The sequence below is a fragment of the Gossypium hirsutum genome, chromosome A05 (assembly GCF_007990345.1).
Source record: "Gossypium hirsutum isolate 1008001.06 chromosome A05, Gossypium_hirsutum_v2.1, whole genome shotgun sequence".
Classification (NCBI taxonomy): domain Eukaryota; kingdom Viridiplantae; phylum Streptophyta; class Magnoliopsida; order Malvales; family Malvaceae; genus Gossypium; species Gossypium hirsutum.
In genome coordinates, this window is record NC_053428.1 from 96,317,242 (window position 1) to 96,339,689 (window position 22,448).

The window sequence follows — 22,448 nt, forward strand, 5'->3', positions numbered from 1 at the left end:
AAAAAATAATCATAAGTATTGGATATGGGGGAAAAAACTAGATTTAGGGAAAAACATAGAAATTATAATAAGTACCAACTAAAAATGGGATCAATGGTGAATGCATCCCAATTCAGAAAAATAATACTATAACTTGAGTTTTTCCCCTGTACATTGACCGACTTTTGGAGCAACTCTTTCCATCTTAAGTTCTGAAATTTAGTTTCGTATGTTTTTACAATTGTTTTTTTGGATACAAATAATTGATTCAAAAAATACGATTAATCGAAAAGTCTGTTACCCTAGCACGCAATCGTCTGTACTTTAGCACGCAATCATCTGCCTCTCTGGCATGTTTTTATGTTTTGGGTTCTTTTGTTTCAAAGTTAATATTGGCAGTGGCCGTCTATCAGAATCTCCTTTAATCCTCTAGGATAACACGAATAACGGTGCTAAATCTCTGGCCTGCAATCATGGAAAAAGAATTTATTGAATTAACGTTTAATGAAGAAGAAGAAGCAGTTTTACAAGTACAAATTGAGCAGAATATGAAAATGGAAGAAAGAACTTTTCAACTTGTGTGATGTTTTTTAACAGCCAAAGTTATTCACTTCCCAGCAATGAGAAACACCACGGCGAACCTATGTCATCCTATTAGAGGCGTTCAGATCCAAGATCTAGGAGAAATATGGTTTATGTTTCAATTTTTTCATGCTATGGACATGGACAGAGTTCTGAATGGCTCTCAATGAACCTTTAATAATCACTTGCTGGTTCTACACAAGCTACAGTGGGGGGAAAACGCATTGAAAATACCTTTAATCTTTTCACCTTTCCAGGTACAAATCCATGATATTCTAATGGGGTTTTTTTCTGAAAGTTTAGCAAGGCAACTAGGTGATTTTTTGGGCAAATTCCTAGAGTATGATAATTCAGATCTGAGGAAAGGAAATAGGAATTTCATGAGAATTCAAGTTCAATTGGATGTTCGTCACTCATTAAAAAGGAAAAAGGAGATTATGTTCTTAGGAAACTGTTCATACGTCAGATTCAAATATGAAAGGCTGACTCTTTTCTGTTTCTATTGTGGTCAGTTGGGTCACAATGACTCTTTTTGTGAGGCAAAAATGGAATTAGGGTGGAAGTGGCGTTAATGGGCTGGGATTTGTCTTTGCGAGCGCAATCTAAAAGTGTTTTAGTAATGAATAGTATTTGGTTACGCAAAGATGGAGAAGATGACACAGGCGAAAGTCTCTATGGCAAACACAATTCAGAATACAGGCAATGGGGAATGAAGAATAAATCAAAATCTGGAGCAACTATCGATCCTATCCTGAGGATCAATTTAGAAGGTAATTTACTTTCTTCTTCACAATGAGGGAAAAACTCATTGGCAAACAGGCCCATTCTGTAATGGAACATGATTTGAAGGAAAGGGTATTAATTGGAGAGGAAGGAAAAAAAAAAGGCCTAAGGGGAAAGTGAGATCCAACAATAAGAGAAGAAGGCAACACTACAATGATAAGAAATAGGAGAATGTTGGATAATACTCTTTTATCATCGGTGGTTGTCAAAAGGCAAGTCGACAGATTGCAATGAAAATTTTAAGTTGGAATGTCCGTGGTTTAGGGAACTCATGGACAATTCGAAGGCTTTGGCATTCGCTGAAGAAATATAATCCCCAGATGGTCTTCTTTATGGAGACAACGATAAACAAGATTCAGATGGAAAAAGTGCGAAGATTCAGACAAATATAATCCCTATCTTGCTAATGGCATTGATATGAACCCCGATGGATTTAAAGAAGGTTTGTGTTTAGTTTGGAGAGGTGATGCTACTATCACACTTCAGAATTTTTCAAAAAGGCACATTGGCGTGCTTATTGAAGACCCTGACGATGGAAAAAAATATAGATATACAAGATTTTATGGTTCCCCTTATGCATAAGATAGGGATGTGTTACGGAATCTCTTAAAAAACCTATGTAGCAATGAGGAACTCCCTTGGATTGTTTACAGAGATTTTAATGAAATCATGTACAGTTTTGAAAAAAAAAGGGTTGGATAGAGATGAAAGAAGAATAGAAGTATTCCGAAATGTTCTAAAAGATTGTAATCTGATGGATGTAGGTTATTCTGGTAATTGGTTTACATGGGAGAGATGAAATTTGCCAAAAAAAATATCCAAGAGCGGTTGGACAGAGGTGTGGCTAATGAGAATTGAATGTCTATGTTTCCTGAAGCTACCATTCAACATCTGGTGCACTCGATCTCCGACCATTGTCCTCTTCTAATTGCCACGAAAAAAGAAGACAATAGACGAAGTTGGAAGACATTTAAATTCGAGGCATGGTGGGTCTTAGAGGAGTCATTCGATGTTGCAGTTAAATTCATTTGGGAAAAGGCAACAGGAGGTCTACTGTAGAAGTTCGATTGTCTAAAAAAGGGTTTAGGAAGATGGGCTATACACATTTGTCAATCTAGAAAATAGAAAAAAGAATTTTTATCCTCAAAACTATCAGAGTTGATGAAAGCTGAAAGGAGTGACAATAATTTATCAGATTTGATTGATACAAAACAGCAATTGAATTTTGAGATTGATAAAAATTAAAGGTATTGGGAGGAAAGAGCTAAAGTTAATTGGCTGAAATTTAGGTATAGGAATACAACCTTTTTTCACAGTCAAGCAATGCAATAACAAAGGAAAAATTGTATTCGAAAATTGCAGAATATGACTGGCAGGGAAACAGAGGATATACAAGAAATGGAAAAAATTGTAAAATCTTCTTTCCAAAACTTATTTTCAGCTGGAGAAAAGGGATATTATGATCATCTCTTATCAGATATTAAACGTTGTATATTTGAAAAGGATAATTAAAGGCTCACGGTGCAATACACAAAAGAAGAGGATTGGGAGGCGCTTACTGGAATGGGGCCTACAAAAGCACCAAGTGAAAATGAATTTCTGGCTTTATATTTTCAAAAATGTTGACACATCATTGGGGAAGAGGTCACACTTTTCTGTCTTCAACATCTAAACGGAGGTATGAAGGTTAGTCCAATTAACACTACTCATATTGTGCTTATTCCTTAAAGAGCAAATCCGACCAATGTTACTTATTTCTGACCCATTAGCCTATGCAACGTTATTTATAAAATAATGGCAAAGGTTATTGCAAATCGATTTAAAAAAGTCTTGGGAAAATGCATCGATGGTGCACAGAGTGCTTTTATGCCAGGAAGGTTAATTTCGGACAATGTATTGTTGGCATATGAAATTTTACACACTCTAAAATTGAAAAAATTGGGAAAAAAAAGAGTTTATGGCGGTAAAACTCGACATGAGTAAAGCATATGATAGGAGATGATGATGAGAATGGGTTTTGACCTTAGCTAGATTGATTATTCAGTGGTATTTAATGGTCAAGTAGGTGAAAATTTTCAACCAACAAGAGGATTACGACAAGGTGATCCTTTGAGCCCGTTTTTATTTTAGATCTGCGGAGAAAGCTTATCTTGTCTTATGAGACTGGCACTTCAAGCAGGACAATTAAAAAAGGTTAAGGCTAGCAAAAGGGGCTCACAAGTATCACATTTGTTATTCGCAGATGATTGCATTTTGTTTGGAAAGGCTATTGAAAGGGGAGCTTGTTTATTGAAAACAATTCCACGTGAGTATGGAACCTGTTCGGGTCAGTGCATCAATTTTGATAAGTCAATTGTTTTCTTTAGCACTAATACACAAGAGGAAGAAAGACGACTAGTTACTCGCATACTTGGGGTACGAAGCTCAAATGACCCAGAACGTTATCTTGGCTTACCTAATATGGTGGATAGAAAGAAAAAAAGTCTTTTCAAAACTTAAATGACAGATTTAAACAACAAATTGACAACTAGAGTATTCGGCATCTTTCCAATGTGGGAAATAAGTTTTTATTAAGGCTGTTCTTCAAGCTATTCTAACGTATACAATGGCCTATTTTTTAATACCTAACTCTTTGTGTGTTGATCTTGAAAGTATTATTGCGAGAATCTGGTGGCAAAAGGATCGTGGTAAAAGGGGCATTCATTGGTGTGCTTGGAAGAATCTTTGCTCCGTAAAAAAAATGTGGTTTAGGGTTTTAAAATCTTGGTCAATTTAATATCGCTTTATTATCCAAGCAAGGTTGACGCCTTCTGTAATAACCCAAAGTTTATGAGTATTGGAAAAGTGTATTTCTGGGTTACCATTTCTATAAGATGAATTCATAAATATTTATTAGAAACATTTATGATGTTAGTAATGTGATTAATTAGATTTTTGGCTAAGCGAATTAGCTTGAATTAAGGCTAAATTAGTGAAAGGACTAGATTGAATATAGGGTAAAAGTTTAATTATAGACTAAAGAAAAGTGAAGGGACTAAATTAGTAAATAAATCAAAAATGGGACAAATGTGTGGTATAAATTAATACATTTGTAATAATTGTATTTATACAAATGTAAAATATATATGTATTTACTTATATTTTAAGTATAAGATATTTAATATATATAATATATTATTATAATAAAAATATAATATAATAGTTAAAAGAAACAAAATAGAAAAAGAAATAGCAGGGAATGAAAACGAAATAGAAAGAAAAGAAAAAGAAAGGAAAAATAGGGTTTTGAGGTTTAAAGATTAATTGGTAAGTCAATTTAGTCTCTTTTCTTGTAATTTTGATGTTTTTGAAATCCTAGAATAAAGCCCTACTTGAATTTTGTTGAAGTTTAGAAAGTTAGTGAATTTTTAGATGTTAATTAAGTTGAACAATTGAATGAATTATGAGATAAAGTGATGGAAATTCAAGTTAGAAGTGGGAAAATGATTAAATTGTAAAAAGAGATATAAGTTTTGTTATAATAGGGACTAAATTGAAAAGATTGTAAAATTGATGTTTTATAGACGAAGTTAAGTGTTAAGACTTGTAAAAGATGGATTAGAATAAAAATATGGGATTGGTTTTAAAGAGAAAGAATGGTTATGGTGGAAGGACTAAATTAGAATTTATGTAAAAGTTATATGGAAAATAGAAGAGAGTGTTATTAAATGATATGTATTGATAATTTTAAATATTAATTTTTTTTCGTAGCTAACGTAGCACCAGGAACGTCATCAAAGAAGGGAAAAGAGAAAGTGAGCGAAGATAACGAATAAACTCGAGAACTACGGTTTGTATTTCTATAAACCGAGCTTAATAATTGTTTATTGTATCTATTATTTAAGTTGTATGAAAAATGAAAATGAGGTAAGTATTGTTATCTTACTGTACTATTTTGAAATGTGAAAGTTTAAATTTAAAAGAAACTGAAATCCCTATTAACAATGTCGGGCTAGTCAGATATAATTGGCATGCTATAGGATTGGAAGTGTTCAGGGATATTCCGACTTTGTGTCGATGAGGCACTATAAGTGTCACCTATTGATACTGTTCCGGATCCGTTTCGATGAGGTACTCTGTGTACCGATACTACTACAGTTACTGTTATTGTTACTGTATGAAACACTGTATACTACCCCAATGTGTGGGTTGGATCCGTGTATTCGTCCAGATCCGAGTTATGTTAATAGGGGTAAATTACTACACTGAAGACTGAATGATACAGACTAAATTGAATATTTTATTGGTTTCGACTCTAATGTTAAATGTTATTATGAAATGAAGATAATCAATTGAATGCTTATGATGTGTTTATTTATTGGATTCTATAGTTTAAGTATAAATGCATAAATAAAGTATTGGTTTATAGAAATACCACTGAGTGTATACTCAGCATACGGTTTATTTTCGTGCGCATGTTAGGTACAAACATAACTAACGTCTCAGCATCCAAGCCAACTCCCGAACTCAAATACTTGGTGATGTTTCTTAACCTAAAGAATGGCATGTACCCAGGTTGTTTTGATGATATTTTATGTATAAAAGATATTAGTAAGGAATGTTGATAGTTGGCTCATAATATAAAGTATATGATATAATATAGTTCATTTTGATCTAATTTCAATGGTTCTTATAAATAAAATACATATGATAGATTGTTGTACTAGTGGTTTTAGTGTGTATTAGATATGTTTAATTATGTTTTGGACTGGTTGAAAGATTGTATTTTAAATTGCTTGCTATTCAAGGTGTGCAGGGTATTGTATTTTAAATTGTTTGCTATTTAAGGTGTGCAGGGTTGCACACGGCATGTCACACGGGCGTGTGATCAGATTGTGTGAGACACACGGCTTGCACACGGGCATGTTGTAGACCATGTGTCCCCTGCATCCTTAAATGTAAAGTCAGTATAGTACACGAGAAAAAGACACGACCATGTGTCTTGGTCGTGTGAAGGACACGAGTTTCAAACACGCTCGTATGTCAAAATTGTGTGAAAATGGCTTAAAAATGGTGAAAAATTAAATTGCCACACGGCCTAGCCACATGGGCGTGTGCCCAGGCTGTGTACCCCTCTGATGCCTAAGAATTTACAAGTCAGAACTGCCCACGAGCTGGCCACACGAGCATGTGCCCCTAACTTCAAGAAAATTTTTTCAAAGTTTTCTAAAGTTACCGGTTGAGTTCCAAATCACTTTTAAAGCATGTAATGGGCCTCGTAGGCCCATATTAGGGACTTTTTGGTGAAATTTCAAAAGTTTTGATTTGGAATACAAATTTATGACTCGGTTTTATATAAATGCTAGTGTATGAGTCCGATAATGCCTCGTAACCCTATTCTGGTGACGGATACGGGTTAGGGGTGTTACACCTTATTAACTTTCCATATTCTTTATTAGCAATGGTCTTAAAAGCCAAATACTACACAAATTCAGACTTTATCAATGCACAGTTAGGGAGTTTACCTTCACTTACTTGGAAGAGCGTTTGGACAGCAAAAGGGTTACTGCAAGATGACCTATGTTGGCGAGTCAGTAGGGGAGATCAAATATCTATTTAGAATGATCGGTGGGTATCGGGAGTTGTTACAAATAGAATCAATGATAATTCCTACAATACAAAAATAGAGTTAGTTTCGGACCTAATTAATGCTTCAACAAGAAAATGGAAGATTGATCTAATAGTTAATACCTTTCAAGCGGACACAACACAGAAGATTTTGCAAATTCCTTTGGCAGAAGATGAACATGATGATTTTCAAGTCTGGCGAGGAGAACATTTTAGCGAATTTTCAGTCAAAAGTGCCTACAAGCTATTACAATAGGCTAATATGGATCTTAATGCTTATTTAATATAGGCAGAAACAAAAAATTTCTACAAAAAGCTATGAAATTTAAATCTCCCTTCAAAAATTGCTATCGCTATATGGCGTATTTCCTGGAACTTTATTCCTACTCTAACAAATCTCAGATTAAGAAGAGTGGCTGCAAATATTTCCTGTCCTCGGTGTCGAAATGCGAAAGAAGATAGCAACCACATTTTTCGACAATTCCCTACAATAACATAGACATGGAAGAATTTAAATCTCTCATGGGTCATTAATATTAATATTCAAGGTTTGTTGGAATGGCTTACCTGGGTTTTCACCATGGGTAACAGCAAACAATGTCGGCTATTTTGTTGTGGTGTTTGGACAATCTGGAGTTCAAGAAATCAGTTAGTTCATGAGGGGAAAATAATGACAGGAAGAGATTTATCGAACCGAGTCCAAAGTTATATAGCAGAGATCAATGGATTGGAGGAAAAACCACTTACTTCATATGGTTGTAGAAAAAAGACGGGAATAAAGGAACGCAAGAGTAGCTATTTATTTTGACGCAGCTTTTGATAGATCGACCTCGGGTCTGGTGGTTTGGGGGGAGATGGGTGAGTTTTTAGCCTCGAAAACAGTCCTCCATTCTACAATATTGTCTCCGTTTATGGAAGAGGCACATGCAAAGTTACAAGCAGTAAAGTTAGGCATCTCATTGGGTTTTCAATCAGTAGACATTTTAGGGGATTCAACAACGGTCATAAAGAAAAGTAATTCAACAGAGACAGACAAGTCAGTTATAGGGGCGATTATCTGAGACATTCAAAGCAAAAAAAAAAATTCCAATAAATCAATTTCCATTTTGTTCAAAGATCAGGAAATGGTTATGCCCACGAACTTGCAAAAGAAGCATTAAGAAAAGGAGAAGAAAAGTACCTGGAGGGAGCAGATATCGTCCACCTTCAACGCGAACAGGAGGAGAGATGGACGAGACACCTAGATTGAGGAGTCTCCATAGAAGATATGAAAAGATAAGGATAGTAGAAATGAAAGATTTTTTTTGAACTTGCTATCGATTGAAGTGCTGGTATAGAGATTCGAAAAGACAAACAATTAATGGATACTAGCTATTAACAGTGACTAGATTAGGTTTCCCATTTCTTTATTTAGCTTTATTTTTTTAGTTTATTTATTTTATCATGGGCCATTTACTCTTTTTTGGGCCGTTTCTCCTTTTTTATTAATTTCTCTTTTCTTAGGTTTTAGTTTCAAAATTTTATAGAAACTCTTCCCCATTATGTTATTTGATTCTGATCAATAAAATTCAGTCGAATTATTCAAAGAAAAAAGTTCCGAAATTGATTGAAAATCTATTTTGTTTTAATAGTTAGTAAGACCCAAAGTGTGATAACAATAGAATTAAACAACAATCAAACTGCAGTGCAATAAACAGTGTTTTAAAATGGCATGAACTAATCAAGCCAACTTTACTATCCCTTCTTGAAATTCCAAGAAAAAAAAAAGAAAAAGGGGTAAAACTTTGACAGAAAATAACATAAAAATACTTGTGATGGAAGCCCTTTGGACTCAATATAGAATTCAGAAGATCAATCGTAAAGCACTTTTCTTTTTTGTTATCAATTGCAAATTAAGGTTTGATTTCTCTTTGGTCTGCCACTAATCAACTTCAGTTATTGAGCCTACACACAAATTGAAGAAGCATTGCAGGTTACATAATTGTAGTTTTCTTTTGAAGTTCTATTTGAAATTTAATTCAAATATTCATTTTTTAATCCTCCTACCTAGCTTTTTAAAAGAAATAGCGTAAAATACACAAATAGCCCTTAAAAATTTTAAATTTATATTTTTATCACTTAACTTTTGATAATACTCTAGAACAACATATTTTTATATGCTAATTGCATGTTTATTTTGAGTATGATCCTACTAATTTGGGCTATTTTATGGTCTTTTGTCTTTTAGGGACTAAATTGAAGGAAAAAGTAAATTTAAGGGCGAAAAACATAAATTTGAAGATAAAATGGGCCACACATGCGAAGTAGGAGAAAAATGGTGTCGAAAATGCAAAGTGTGGAAGACTTTTGGGGCAAAAATGCAAAAAAAGAGAATTTATAGCACAAGACTCTATTTAATGTTTAATTATATTAAGATAATTATTAAGGATAATTATTTAGATTTAAATTTAGGATTTATTTTTATTTATCTTTAATTATGTTTAATTATCTTTATTTATTTGTATTTATCTTTTAGAATTTAATTAGAAATACATTAGGTTTCTTAATACTATAAATAGGGGATGAAGTGACACAAATTTGGTCCATCTTTTGCTATAAATACTCTCTCCCCCATAAATTTAGTCTTTTTGTTCTTTCCATATTTTCTTTCAATAAAAATTCCCTTTCCATTATTTCTTGTTTTTCTCCAAAAACCATGAGCCACAAAATCTAATCTAGCCGAAGGTTGTCAAAATTCCTCAAAAAGGTTCATGAGGCTTAGAATCCGCACTTAGCCTTTTGAACAGGGCATTCATCGCTTTTCCTCATTACGGGCTGACGCTTCCGTCCATGTCCCTTAATAGGTGATTTCTTCAACTTGTGCAAGGAACGACTGCTTTGTACATTTAGGGAAGGTTGCACAGTCGGTTCGTTGGCTTTCTGCGTCAGAGGTTGGCGAGTCCAAAAGATAAAATGGTGTAGTATTCGTCGTTAAGAAGTGATGATTTAGTAGAAAATAGTCTCACAAATGCGATTATTGGCTAGAGTCAGGTTCCACCAAATCTTAAGTCTAACTTCTTGGAGTTAGTGGTCGTAGGCGTCCTCTTCCACTATAACTGGCTTATTCTGCTTGATAAGGGTTACTTAAAAGCAAAGGATTAAACCCAAGGCGAATCGAGACAACCGGATGCTAGAATCTCGCTACATAAGAAACTCTCTCTTTCCCCAAATTTTGTTTATTTTCTCCATTTTAATTTTTGCATTTTATTTAATTTCGTAATTTCAATTCAACTTTTAATTTCGTTTTTATTTTATTTCACTCCCAGATCAAAACTTTAAAATTCTATTTTTTTTATTTTTTTTAGGAACATAAGTTTTTTTGGGCACGATTCTACCTAGGATTTCGAGAAATAAGCATTCGTGCAATTCGGTCCCTGAGGATTCGACCCTACTTCCCCTTTACTATTCTTTTTCATTGTTTAATAGAGAATATGATATTTTTGGTGCTCTCAATGACCGTATCAAATTTTGGCGTCGTTGACGAGGACTAGCAACATACTAATCTTGTTTTTTGTTTCTTATAACCAGATCTACTCTAGGTACTCTTACGTTTGATTCGGAGATTGAAAAGCCTGCGAGAGCTAATCGCAAGGAAATAAAGCTAAGGAAAAAGCAGTCAGCGGTGGTTGGGACTCAAAGTAATCCACTGCCAGAAATCAGAATCGACAATGAAGCAGAGTCTAGGGTTAACGAAAACCCTACTCAAACATTTGAAAGTGAAAAGGTAGAAGTCAATTCACCAGAAGAAGTGCTTAACACCAAGGTTAACAAAAACCCTAATTTACCACATCAACCAATGGCTCAAACGATTCGGCAACTGGCCGAAGCTTCGACAGAACAATCGCCATTGTGCATTGCGTATCCTACTATGGATACTGGTTTTAAATTGAAGACAGGCTTAATCCAACTTCTGCTAACTTTTCTTGGGTTGCAAAATGAAAATCCTCACAAGCACTTGAAAGAGTTCCATATGGTTTGCCTTAGTATGAAACCTCAAGGAGTAACTGAGGATCAAATCAAATTGCGTACTTCTCCTTTCTCCCTAGCAGATTGAGCTAGGGAATGGCTATTTTACGTACCTCATGGATCTATTACAACTTGGGCTGATCTTTCTTGTTTATTTCTCAATAGGTTTTTTTCCAGCATCACGAGCAGTTGAGTTAAGAAGAGAAATTCTTGAAATAAGACAAAAAGAAACAAAGTCTCTTTAAAATTATTGGGAGCGATTTAAGAAGTTGTGTGCAAGTTTCCCACAACATGGTATAACAAAGCAATCTCTCCTCCAATACTTTTACGAAGGTCTGAAACCCATGGAGATGAATATGATAGACGCCGCTAGTAGAGGAGCGTTGGTCAACATGACTCCTCAACAAGCAAGAGACTTGATCCCCATGGTGGCTGCAAATTCTCAGCAATTTCGAACCAATCCTGAACCCCCTAGAAGGGTTCACCAGCTAAGTAATTCTACCATTGAGGATAGACTTGATAGACTTACTAATATTGTGAATTCTCTTGTTGCAGAAAAAGAAAAATCAGCCTGAGTATGCGGAATATGTGCTACACCTAAACATACAACTGATGCATGTCCTAGTCTGTATGATGATACTATGACTCATTTAGATGCTGTGGCAAATTTCCCTGGGCCACCACAAAGGCGATATGACCCTTACGCTAACACCTACAACCTAGGATGGAGGGACCACCCTAACTTAAGTTATGGAGCCAACCCACGATATAACCAGCCATACCAAAATCGGGTTCCACAACAGCCACAAGATTCAGGTAATTCTCTAAAAACTTTGGTCAATAAATTAGCAGCTAATTTCTTTGATTTCAAACAGCAAAATCTTAATTTCCAAAAAGAAACAAAGGAATATATAAGAGAATTGACCATATCAATTGAGAAATTAAACTCTCAAGGGAAGCTGCCGTCACAAACAGAACCTAATCCAAGCCAACAAGCAAATACAGTGACATTGCGAAGTGGAAAGGTACTGGAACCAATTCTTGGTAGGAATCTTGGCCAAGAAATCGCCTAGAAAAATCCCCAAAGTGATGAATAGGTCCAAGAGAAACCCCCATTACCGAAAATTCAACCTCCATTTCCAGGATGATTAAATCAATGTCGAAATAGCAAAGAAGACAATGAGATCTTTGAAACATTCAGAAATGTCGAGATCAATATACCACTGTTGGATGCCATAAGACAAATTCCGCGGTATGCCAAGTTCCTTAAAGAACTCTGCACCAACAAATGAAAATTAACAGGTAATGAAAAGGTAAGTGTTGCTGAGAATGTAGCTGCAGTGTTACAGCAGAAAATGCCAGCGAAATGTAAAGATAGGGGAATGTTTGCAATACTATGCAAAATAGGGCATTGGAATTAAGAAGGTTATGTCTGATTTGGGGGCCTCCATAAATGTCATGCCTTTTTCTATTTATGAATCACTTAACGCAGGTTTTTTGACAAAGAAAGGTGTTATCATTCAGTTGACAGACAGGTCCATTGTGCATCCCAAAGAAGTCCTTGAGGACGTATTAGTCAAAGTCAATAGGCTTATCTTCCCTGCAGATTTCTATGTGATAAAAATGGAGGAGGATAACGCTCCTAGGTCTTCAGTCATCTTGTTGGGGCGACCTTTCCTTAGTACTACAAATACTAAGATTGACGTACGAAGTGGAACCCTCACGATGGAGTTTGACAGGGAGATCGTGAAGTATAACGTTTTTGGTACTATTAGTCACCCAAGTAAAGTCTTGGACGTAAACCGTGTCGATATAATTGACTCATCAGTAGAAAAAACTTTTGAGTCATCTTATGGAGATAAATCTAGAATGATATTTGATGATTTTGAATTTGTTAATAAATTATTGGCTCTTATGGATACTAAACTTCTACTTTCTGTTGTGCAGGCACCATATCCGAAATTAAAACCACTTCCTGAGAATCTCATATTCATATTTTTGGAGAATGATGAAACCATTGCCGACTTAAAAGGGATCAACCGCTTGGAGGAAAATATGAAACCAAGAAAAAAGGTGCAAGGACGATTAAACCCAATTATGGTGGATGTGATAAAAAAAGGCGAATTTCCAAACCCATACGAACGAAAGAATCCAACTGGAACAGCCCCAATACTAGTTGAGGCGTCAAGTTAACGACGTTAAACAAGCGCTTATTGGGAGGCAACCCAACCTTTATTTTTTACTTTTCTTAATTTTTATTAATTATTTTTTGTTCCATTTTATTAGTATTTATTATTTTATTTCACTTTATTAGTATTTATTATTTTATTTTATTATTTATTACTTTATTTTTGGATATTGATAAAATTCTCTTTTTCTGTCTAGGTAACCAAAATGAAAATAGAGAGAAAAATGAGAGAAACAAAATATTTGTATGCAAACAGCCCTTATCCTGCCCCTATTCCAACCAGGAATAGCATATCCCTGCCCATGACTACCCAAAACCTGCAGCCAAACATCCCTCCTATACACCCCCAAACCCTAACAATTTATCCCATTTTTCACACAAACCCCCATCAGTCGCCGCGCCTTCCTTCTACCCCCTCCACCGCTAATTTTTCCAACACCATAGTGAGAACCCGAAGCCAAGCCGCCGCCGAACCATCCTTCATCGTGAATAGCCGTTGGCGTCAATTCCCCAACTCGTCAACTTAGCTGACGAACGCCTTCTCCTCCTTCCTCTCCACGCGACGCCAAACCTTCTCCTCCTTGCATCTTTGCATAAACGATAGTGACGACATGGGGAGTGTTCTAAACTCTTTCTTTTCATATATTTATTAATATTATTTTTCACATCAAGGACAATGTGTTTTAAGTAGGGGGAGGCATTCCTCATTATTTCTGTCATTTTATCTACTGCTTTTACTGTTGTGGTACTGTTGCTACTCCTTATGCCCGTTTCTGCCCATATTTATTTTTTTAAGAATATTCTACCTCTTTTCATGCCCAAGAATTTGACCATGACTTGACCACTGTTTGACCTCCATGCATGATTCTTATCTACAAAGTTAATTATGATTTTGCTTGATAGATTTCATCTCTACTGTTTTATTTCTTTTAGTTAAAATAATTATGATTAATGGATTTAACCCTATTTTGATTTTAGTAAATTTGATTAAGTCTAAATACAAGAGGACACCTAATACAATTGCATGCTTAAAATATGTTCATGACTATTAAGGTGGCTACTGAAACTTATTTTTGACACTTGATTGTTTTTCTTAAGTCCTCTAGAATTAAAATTTCGTTTAATAATAATAATGTTTCCGTGGTTATGAGTGCAGCTTAAGACGTGACTAGCTGAGTAACCGGGGTAGGGTGTTTGGGTCGTCATCCTATTTCGCGTCAAAAGGTTCAATATATTCTTAAGCAACATTAAATAAATAAATAACTAAAAAACAAAAAAAGGAGAAAAAAAAGAAAAAAAGTATTAATAATAAAATAGCATTTGGTGACTAAAGGTGGAAACAAATAAGGTGTCTTGATAGGTTTGGTAAATTACCTAATTTTCACGAAATAATCCAAGTTGATCTTAATTTTTCTATGTGTTAATTGAAACACTTTTTCAATTTTACTTAAATCAAACTAAGGTTCTCTTTATTTTTCGTATGCCTTTTGACTAATTTTTATAAAACTTTGGAGTAGTATTTCTTTCATGGCAGGATCTAATTTTCATCGTGGACAGGAACCATACTTGAGGGCAAGCATGGGTTAAGTAGGGGGAATTTGATAATATTCTAGAACAACATATTTTTATGTGCTAATTGCATATTTATTTTGAGTATGATCTTACTAATTTGGGCTATTTTATGCTCTTTTATCTTTTAGGGACTAAATTGAAGGCAAAAGTAAATTTAAGGAAAAAGTGTAAATTTGAAGATAAAATTGGCCAACATGCGAAGTAGGAGAAAAGTGGTGCAGAAAATGCAAAGTGTGGAAGACTTTTGGGGGAAAAATGCAAAAGAAGAGATTTTATAGCACAAGACTCTATTTAATGTTTAATTATATTAAGATAATTATTAAAGATAATTATTTAGATTTAAGTTTAGGATTTATTTTTATTTATCTTTAATTATCTTTATTTATTTGTATTTATCTTTTAGAATTTAATTAGGAATAGGCTAGGTTTCTTATAATGTGACACAAATTTGGTCCATCTTTTGCTGTAAACATTCTCTCCCCCATAAATTTAGTCTTTTTATTCTTTCCGTATTTTCTTTCAATAAAAATTCCCTTTCCATTATTTCTTGTTTTTCCCCAAAAACCATGAGCCATTAAATCTAATCTAGCCAAAGGTTGTCAAAATTCCCCAAAAAGGTTCATGAGGCTTAGAATCCGCACTTAACCTTCTCAACAAGGTATTTATCACTTCTCCGCATTACGGGGCTGACGCTTCTGTCCATGTCCCTTAATAGGTGATCTTTTCAACTTGTGCAAGGAACGACCGCTTTGTACATTTTGGGAAGGTTGCACAGTCGATTCATTGGCTTTGTGCATCAGAGGTTGGCGAGTCCAAGAGACAAAATGGCGTGGTATTTGCCGTTGAGAAGTGATGATCTAATAAAAGATAGTCCCACAAAAGCGATTATTGGCTAGAGTCAAGTTCCACCAAATTTTAAGTCTAAATTCTTGGAGCTGGTGGTCGTAGGCGTCCTCTTCCACTATAACTGGCTTATTCTGCTTGAAAAGGGTTACTTAAAAGCCAAGAATTAAACCCAATGCGAATTGAGACAACCGGAGGCTGGAATCTCACCACATAAGAAACTCTCTCTTTCCCCAAACTCTGTTTATTTTCTCCATTTTAATTTTCTCAATTTATTTAATTTCGTAATTTCAATTCAACTTTTAATTTCGTTTTTATTTTATTTCTCTCCCAGATCAAAACTTTAAAATTCTGTTTTTTTTCAGGAATGCAAGTTTTCTTGGGCACGATTCTGTCTAGGATTTCGAGAAACAAGCATTCGTACAATTCGGTCCCTGAGGATTCGACCCTACTTCCCCTTTACTATTCTTTTTCATTGTTTAATAAGGAATAGGATATTTTTAGTGCTCTCAATGACCGCATGAACTTTTAAAAGTTATGTAATAGTCATTAATATTATCGAATTATTACATTTTGACCGCTCATCCATTAACTTTCGTCAAGAGATGTAATTTAAAAGATTAATAACTAATTTAGCCCTTAAACCAATTCTATTTTGGGGCAAGAAGCTTTCCTATCAAAGTCTTGTAGACAACGGTAGCACCTGCTCGCTTTTGGGAAAAGTCAAAAAAGACAACAATGAAACAGAGGTTCGTTTTGTAATAAATAATAATAATAATAATAAGAAAATGTTGAAATAATCCACAAACTCTTCGATCTTCATGTTAACACATTCTTTAAAATCATTATTACCTTTCCAGATGTTGAATTCCTCCATCTCTATAGATATTAGATACAATTCGATTATCTCTCCACTCCACTCCAATTTTTACTAATTATTGATATGAAATTCAATTTTTTAGAAACAAACAAAATTTTAAGTAGAGTTAATTGCATCAAACATCCCTAAACTATAAACCTCATTCTATATTGATCCCTAAACTTCAAACCAGTCTAATTACATCCCCAAACTATTAAGGAAATATCAATTAGGTTCTTCCGTTACTAAATTGTTAATTTAACCTTTAAATGGCATGTTAGATTTTATGTGACATAATTTAGAAGGAAAATTTTAAGCGAAATTAATATTATAAAAATAGATGGTTTGAAAACAGATCCATTCTCTTCGCAATATCTGGATGGTTTTGAACTAAGTTTCGCAGAGAAAACCATGGAACACAACTGACTTCATTCTTTTTCTTTATCTATTTTTCAGCACATATATCGGTCATTTCGGTCAACCTCACTAGCTTTTTCTTGAAGGTCATTGGCTTAGGCTCTTTCACATATATCTTGTTGAATTGTACAATGTCAACACGAAGAAAAGCAGCATATTCTTCTATGGTCGGAGTCATATCTTCATGATTGTAAGTGAAACATTGGTACGCTGGGTCCCAGAATCGAATCATGGCTTGAATCAACTGTTCGTCTACATTGACGGCGATCAAGTGAGCTATATCCCCGTACTTTTCAGTGAAAATCTCCCTAGTATCTGAGTCCCACTATTTCCAAATCTGAGTAAAGTCTTCGAGGTTATTCTGACGAACGTTCAAAGTTACATTTTCGGGAAGATTGGAGATACATCCTTCCGCTAAACTGTCCCCTTTTAATTTCTGGGTTTTCAAAGACCAGTCTCGAACCACGACATTTTTCTCGGTTACTTGCGTAATTGACTCCTCCATCAGAAACCCATTTTTTGCAACCAATCTCTTATCAACACCTTCCTAATCAAGATGCCTACGATGCGTGATGAAACATAAAAATAAAGACAAACAACCTTGGTTAGTAATCACAACAAATATAAACTGAGAAAAACTATGGAAACTTCAACAAATTAAGCTATCCGGTTCAATTCTTTTGTATAAACAGTGTAAATGTAAAGGAAATGAAAGGTAAGAGGCGTTTCTCCTGTGTGTTTATTTTGGTGATTATTAACGGACGGAGGTTCGGCAAGGCTCTAGTTAGGTGGCTCATATGGTTCACTATATGCAGTTTCAGTTCTAGACAGGTACTCGAATTGTTCCCACTATCGTCTACTAAGACTAGTACAAAGCCTCGGTCGTAGCCCATCACAGGCTCACGAGTTCAATTCGAGGGATTACATTCACTTATGCCTATGCGGAGGAACAAGTTAACTCACGAAAGCATAAGTCATATGTAACCCGGAAGTATTCACTAGCCTGTGCGGAGGGACGAGTTAACTCACGAAGGCATAGCGTTTACTTCCATTTAAGCGGACGGAGCCCGGGTAGAGAGCTCATGTTATACAAAAATGCAAGTGCTCGGTGTGTGGGGAGAAACTCACAAACCTTTTCGGTTTTTTTAAAACTAAAAGAAGCTAAAACTATAAAGACTTAGAGCTGAGAAGCAAAAGGATAAAACAAGTTAGAAAAAAATATTTACAACATGATGCAAATGCGTGATTTTTTTTTGAAAACAAAATTTTGAGGATCACGACTAATTATTAATTTGAACAAGGAAATTCAAAAATTTTGACAACACGCGTTTAATTCGACTCAACTCTCAAAAATAAGATCCTCAGTGGAGTCGCCAGCTGTAGCGACGTAAAATTTTTTTGCTTTCGGTCGTTAGTTGAGTCAATTTATTGAAAATTTAAAAATCGACTTTACATTTAAAAAAAAAGGGGAGTCGCCATCGATCCTTTTTCCTAGGTGTGATCGGACACCTGATAAATCCTCTTATTTTAAAAGAAAATTCATTTTTTAAACAAAAAGAAGGTCGAATTTAGGTCTACGTCAAAAACCAAAGTAAAGTTGGGTTCGGGAGTCGGTTACGTGCGAGGAAGGTATTAGCACCCTCGCGACGCCCAAAATTGGTATCTTTATTAAACAGGTGTTGTCTTGATTTTCAAAAATACGAATTCAATTTGACATTTAATCGTGATCCGATTGAAAAATGAGAATTTTCTAGTTTTTGATTTTTTAGAAGGGTGTCCAGTTTTTTAACACGAGCCGACGAATTTCACCCAACATAGCGATGAAATCGATGACTTAATGTTAAATCGGTTCATCGCCTTATTTATTGAAATTAGTAAAAAAACATGAATAAAAATATCTAAAGTGGTGAATAGCAAAATAATATAAAATGGGCGGGAAACAAAAAATAAAAGGGTTAGAAATACATCGAAGCAAATAATAAATATGACAATAATATTAAAAACAATGACAATATATGCGATATTAAACATGATAATAATAGTATTAAACACGAAATAGAGACAAACATATATATAAACATATAATAATAAGTGAAGTGACGTAAACATAATATTAAAAATACTAATAGTGCTATATATATATATTAAATTATATACGTAATAATAGGAATGAAAAGTGTATACATAATAATACTAAATAATATATATATAGATAATATATATAAAATGAACATGTACAATATATATTAGAAATACTAATAACATAAAAAATATATTAATAATACTACATAAATATGTTCATATATATATATGTATTAAAATAAATACATAATAATATTAAAAGTATATACATAAAATAGTTATTAATATATATATACATATTAGAAATAATAATAATGTTACAAAACAATTATTAATAATACTGCATAAACATATACATATATATTAAAGATATATACATATAAACATATACTAATAATAATAATAATTATAATAATAATAATAATAAGATGTATGTACACCAAATAACACATAATAATATTAAAATAAAATAATAAGTGACAATAGTGAAAATAGTAGGTATAATAATAAATATAACGATATATGAAAATAATACTATATATAAAAAGTATATATATACCCATATAATAAAATACATGTACTAATATTAATAATAAATATAATAAGGATAAAATAGATATAATAATATATACATAATATGGTATTCAAATATATATATATAACATAGTATTCAAGAATATGTACATGAGATGATATAAAAATATATACATGGAATAGTAAAAGAAATATATAACAAATAACATTAAAAATATATAATATATATACAAAATATATACAATATATACATATATTTCGAAATGATAGTAATATATAAAAAAAGCTATTCATACGCTACATAAATACGTACATATATATAAATAATAATGGTGTTAGAAATATACAGTATAGTATTAGAAATATACATATAATAGTATAAAAGATATATAACTAATAATATTAAAATATATACATAATAATATATATAAAATATAATATTAAAAACATATATACATAATATATATGAAAAATATATATATAATATAATATTAAAATATTTATATAATATATATTTATTAGGAATAAAAAATGACTAATAATAATGCTACATAAATATATTAAAAAATATACATATATAAAAAAAATATACACTAATATATAGTAATAATGATAATAATAATAATATTGAAATATAAAAAGAAAATATAATAAAGATATTAAAATAAAGTAATAAAGTAATAAAGTAATAAAGTAACACCATATATAAATATGTATATACATATACGTACATAAAAAGTATACACTATTACATAATAATAATAGTAATAATATTAATGACGACAATAAAAATAAAAATAAAAAATAAAGATAACAATACTAATGCATTAAGTTACAAAAATAAAACAGGAAATGATAATATTTTAAAATAATAATAATAGTATATTCATAGAAGTAATAGTAGTAGTAATAATAATGAGGATAAAAATAATGAATAATGATAATAGTAATAGATTGATATTAGTAACAATAATAATAATAGGAAATAGTAATATAAATAATAGCAAAAATAATAAAATTAACTAATTTAATAAAAAAATAGCTAAACAATTAAAAAAGGATTAAATCGAAATTGAAACAGAAAGTTTGGGGCGAATTCGTAATAAAAAAATAAGGAATGGCTCATTTGAATGCGCGTGAGACGTAGGGGGACCAAACGAGGAATTTTCCCAAACCCCAAAACGCGCGTTTCATGGGGGACTAAATCAAAAACCAAAACAAATTATAGGGTAAATTAAAATTTAAAAGAAACCCGATTCCAAAATAATAAAATGCGGAAGGACTATTCGCGCAATTAACCCGTCAAACGAAAACATGGGGATCCTGATTGGGATGGGTCGTGTCGACCCGCTTTACTCCAAAACGACGCCATTTTATATCAGCAGGCACTAAGCCAAAACGATGCCGTTTTGTAAATGGTATAAAAGACAAGTTTTTTTTTAAAATTCATTTTCAGCTATGGTTTTGAAAAACAAAAGAAAAAGGGAAAGGGTTTTGATGCTCTGGGCATGGGCGATTTCCAGTGATCGGACCACTGTCCGTCTGTCACCGGCGACCGCCGTAGACGGCGGCCGGAAGTGCAAAATTGACCCCTTTTTTTCCTTTTTACTCCCCTCACCCTAGATCCGTAGTTAAGGTACCCAAAAACCTCACGAAAGCCGGTGGAAATAAAAAAACTTCTCGGTTCTAAACTCTCCGATCACCCCCCTTCAAAACAAGGTAAGAGTTGATATTTTTTATGCTTATCTAAGAATAATAGCAGTAAAGAAACAAAGAATCACCTTTCTATTTTTCTATCCGATTGCTTCTCAATATTCGGTTTTTTGTATTGATTTGTGTTTTCCTTTTTTATTCGAAAAAAATCCCCTTTTTACATCACTTTGTTCGGCTTATATAGCCGTTTACATTGCTCTCTAATCTGTTTTTGCTGCTTGTGTGTTCTCTTTGTTTTGCAGGTGGTGGTTGAACGGTGGAATGGGGGTTGACAAAGGTTATGGGACAGAAGCGGCGACTAGGGGGAAAGGCTAGGGTTTTTTCTTTTTCTGATTTTGTTTGGGCTGGGGTTAGGTTGGGCTGCTAGGTTTTTTTTTTAATTAGTTTAGGTTTGGTTTTGGGCTAATGTAATGGGGGTGGGTAGTTGGGTTAGTTTAGTGGGTTGGGGTTTTTTGGTGGATGTAGGCTGATTGGGTAGGTTTAGTTTTGGGTTAGTGGGTTTAATTTAGATGGGTTATGTTTAGTTTAATTTGGGCTGGTAATTGGGTTATTGTAAATGGGTTTAAAGTTGGGTCAAATTGGCTTACAATAGCTATCCCTCTTTGCTCATTGTCGTGTAACGGGAATATAGCAAAGACACAAAGAAAGGCCAATTTTTCCTGGTCTTGCCAAGTATTAACTTCTTTGTTGCCCTTCTTATTCAGGTAATATCTTTCTAGTCCGCCGCATCTTGTTACTTTGATCATTCCACTGTGAGTTCACAGAGACATGACTTGTAGCTTCGATCCGCTCTACCGCAATTTTGGAGAGATAAGGTTTGTTGTGATCAGTCTGCTCCGCTACAACTTTAAGGATATGAGATTTATGTCTTCGATTTGCTTCACTATGTCTTCAGGAAGATAAGATCTGCAACTTCAATATGCTCCAATGCAACTTCGATCAACTCCACTGCAACTTCAAGGAGGCAAAATCTGTGTCTTCGATTAACTTCAATCTTTATCCTCAACATGTGACCCGAGGCTCAACTCACCTCTCGCGATATAAGTTGATTTTTGAAAACGTAACAGGAATTGAAAATACCTTGGCGTGTGAGCCAAGGCTCAACTCACCTCTAGCAATATGGGTTGATTTTTGAAAAGTAGAGTTTGAAAAACAGAAATTGAAAATACCTCGACGTGAGACCCGAGGCTCAACTCACCTCTCGCAATATAAGTTGATTTTTTTGAAAAATAGGAGTTGAAAATACCTTAGCGTGTGAGCCAAGGCTCAACTCACCTCTCGTAA

At 33.6% G+C, this 22,448-nt stretch overlaps 1 long non-coding RNA gene across 1 annotated transcript; it reads right to left on the reverse strand.

Moving 5' to 3' along the window:
• Positions 1-79: 79 nt before the first annotated feature.
• On the reverse strand, positions 80-8,358 carry LOC121229565 (uncharacterized). The gene is made up of 6 exons (XR_005927318.1): positions 8,132-8,358; positions 7,699-7,842; positions 7,519-7,581; positions 7,075-7,436; positions 6,849-6,993; positions 80-444 (listed from the first exon to the last, which is right to left on the reverse strand). It is a non-coding gene; the product is annotated as an uncharacterized lncRNA (long non-coding RNA).
• Between the last annotated feature and the right edge of the window lie 14,090 nt (positions 8,359-22,448).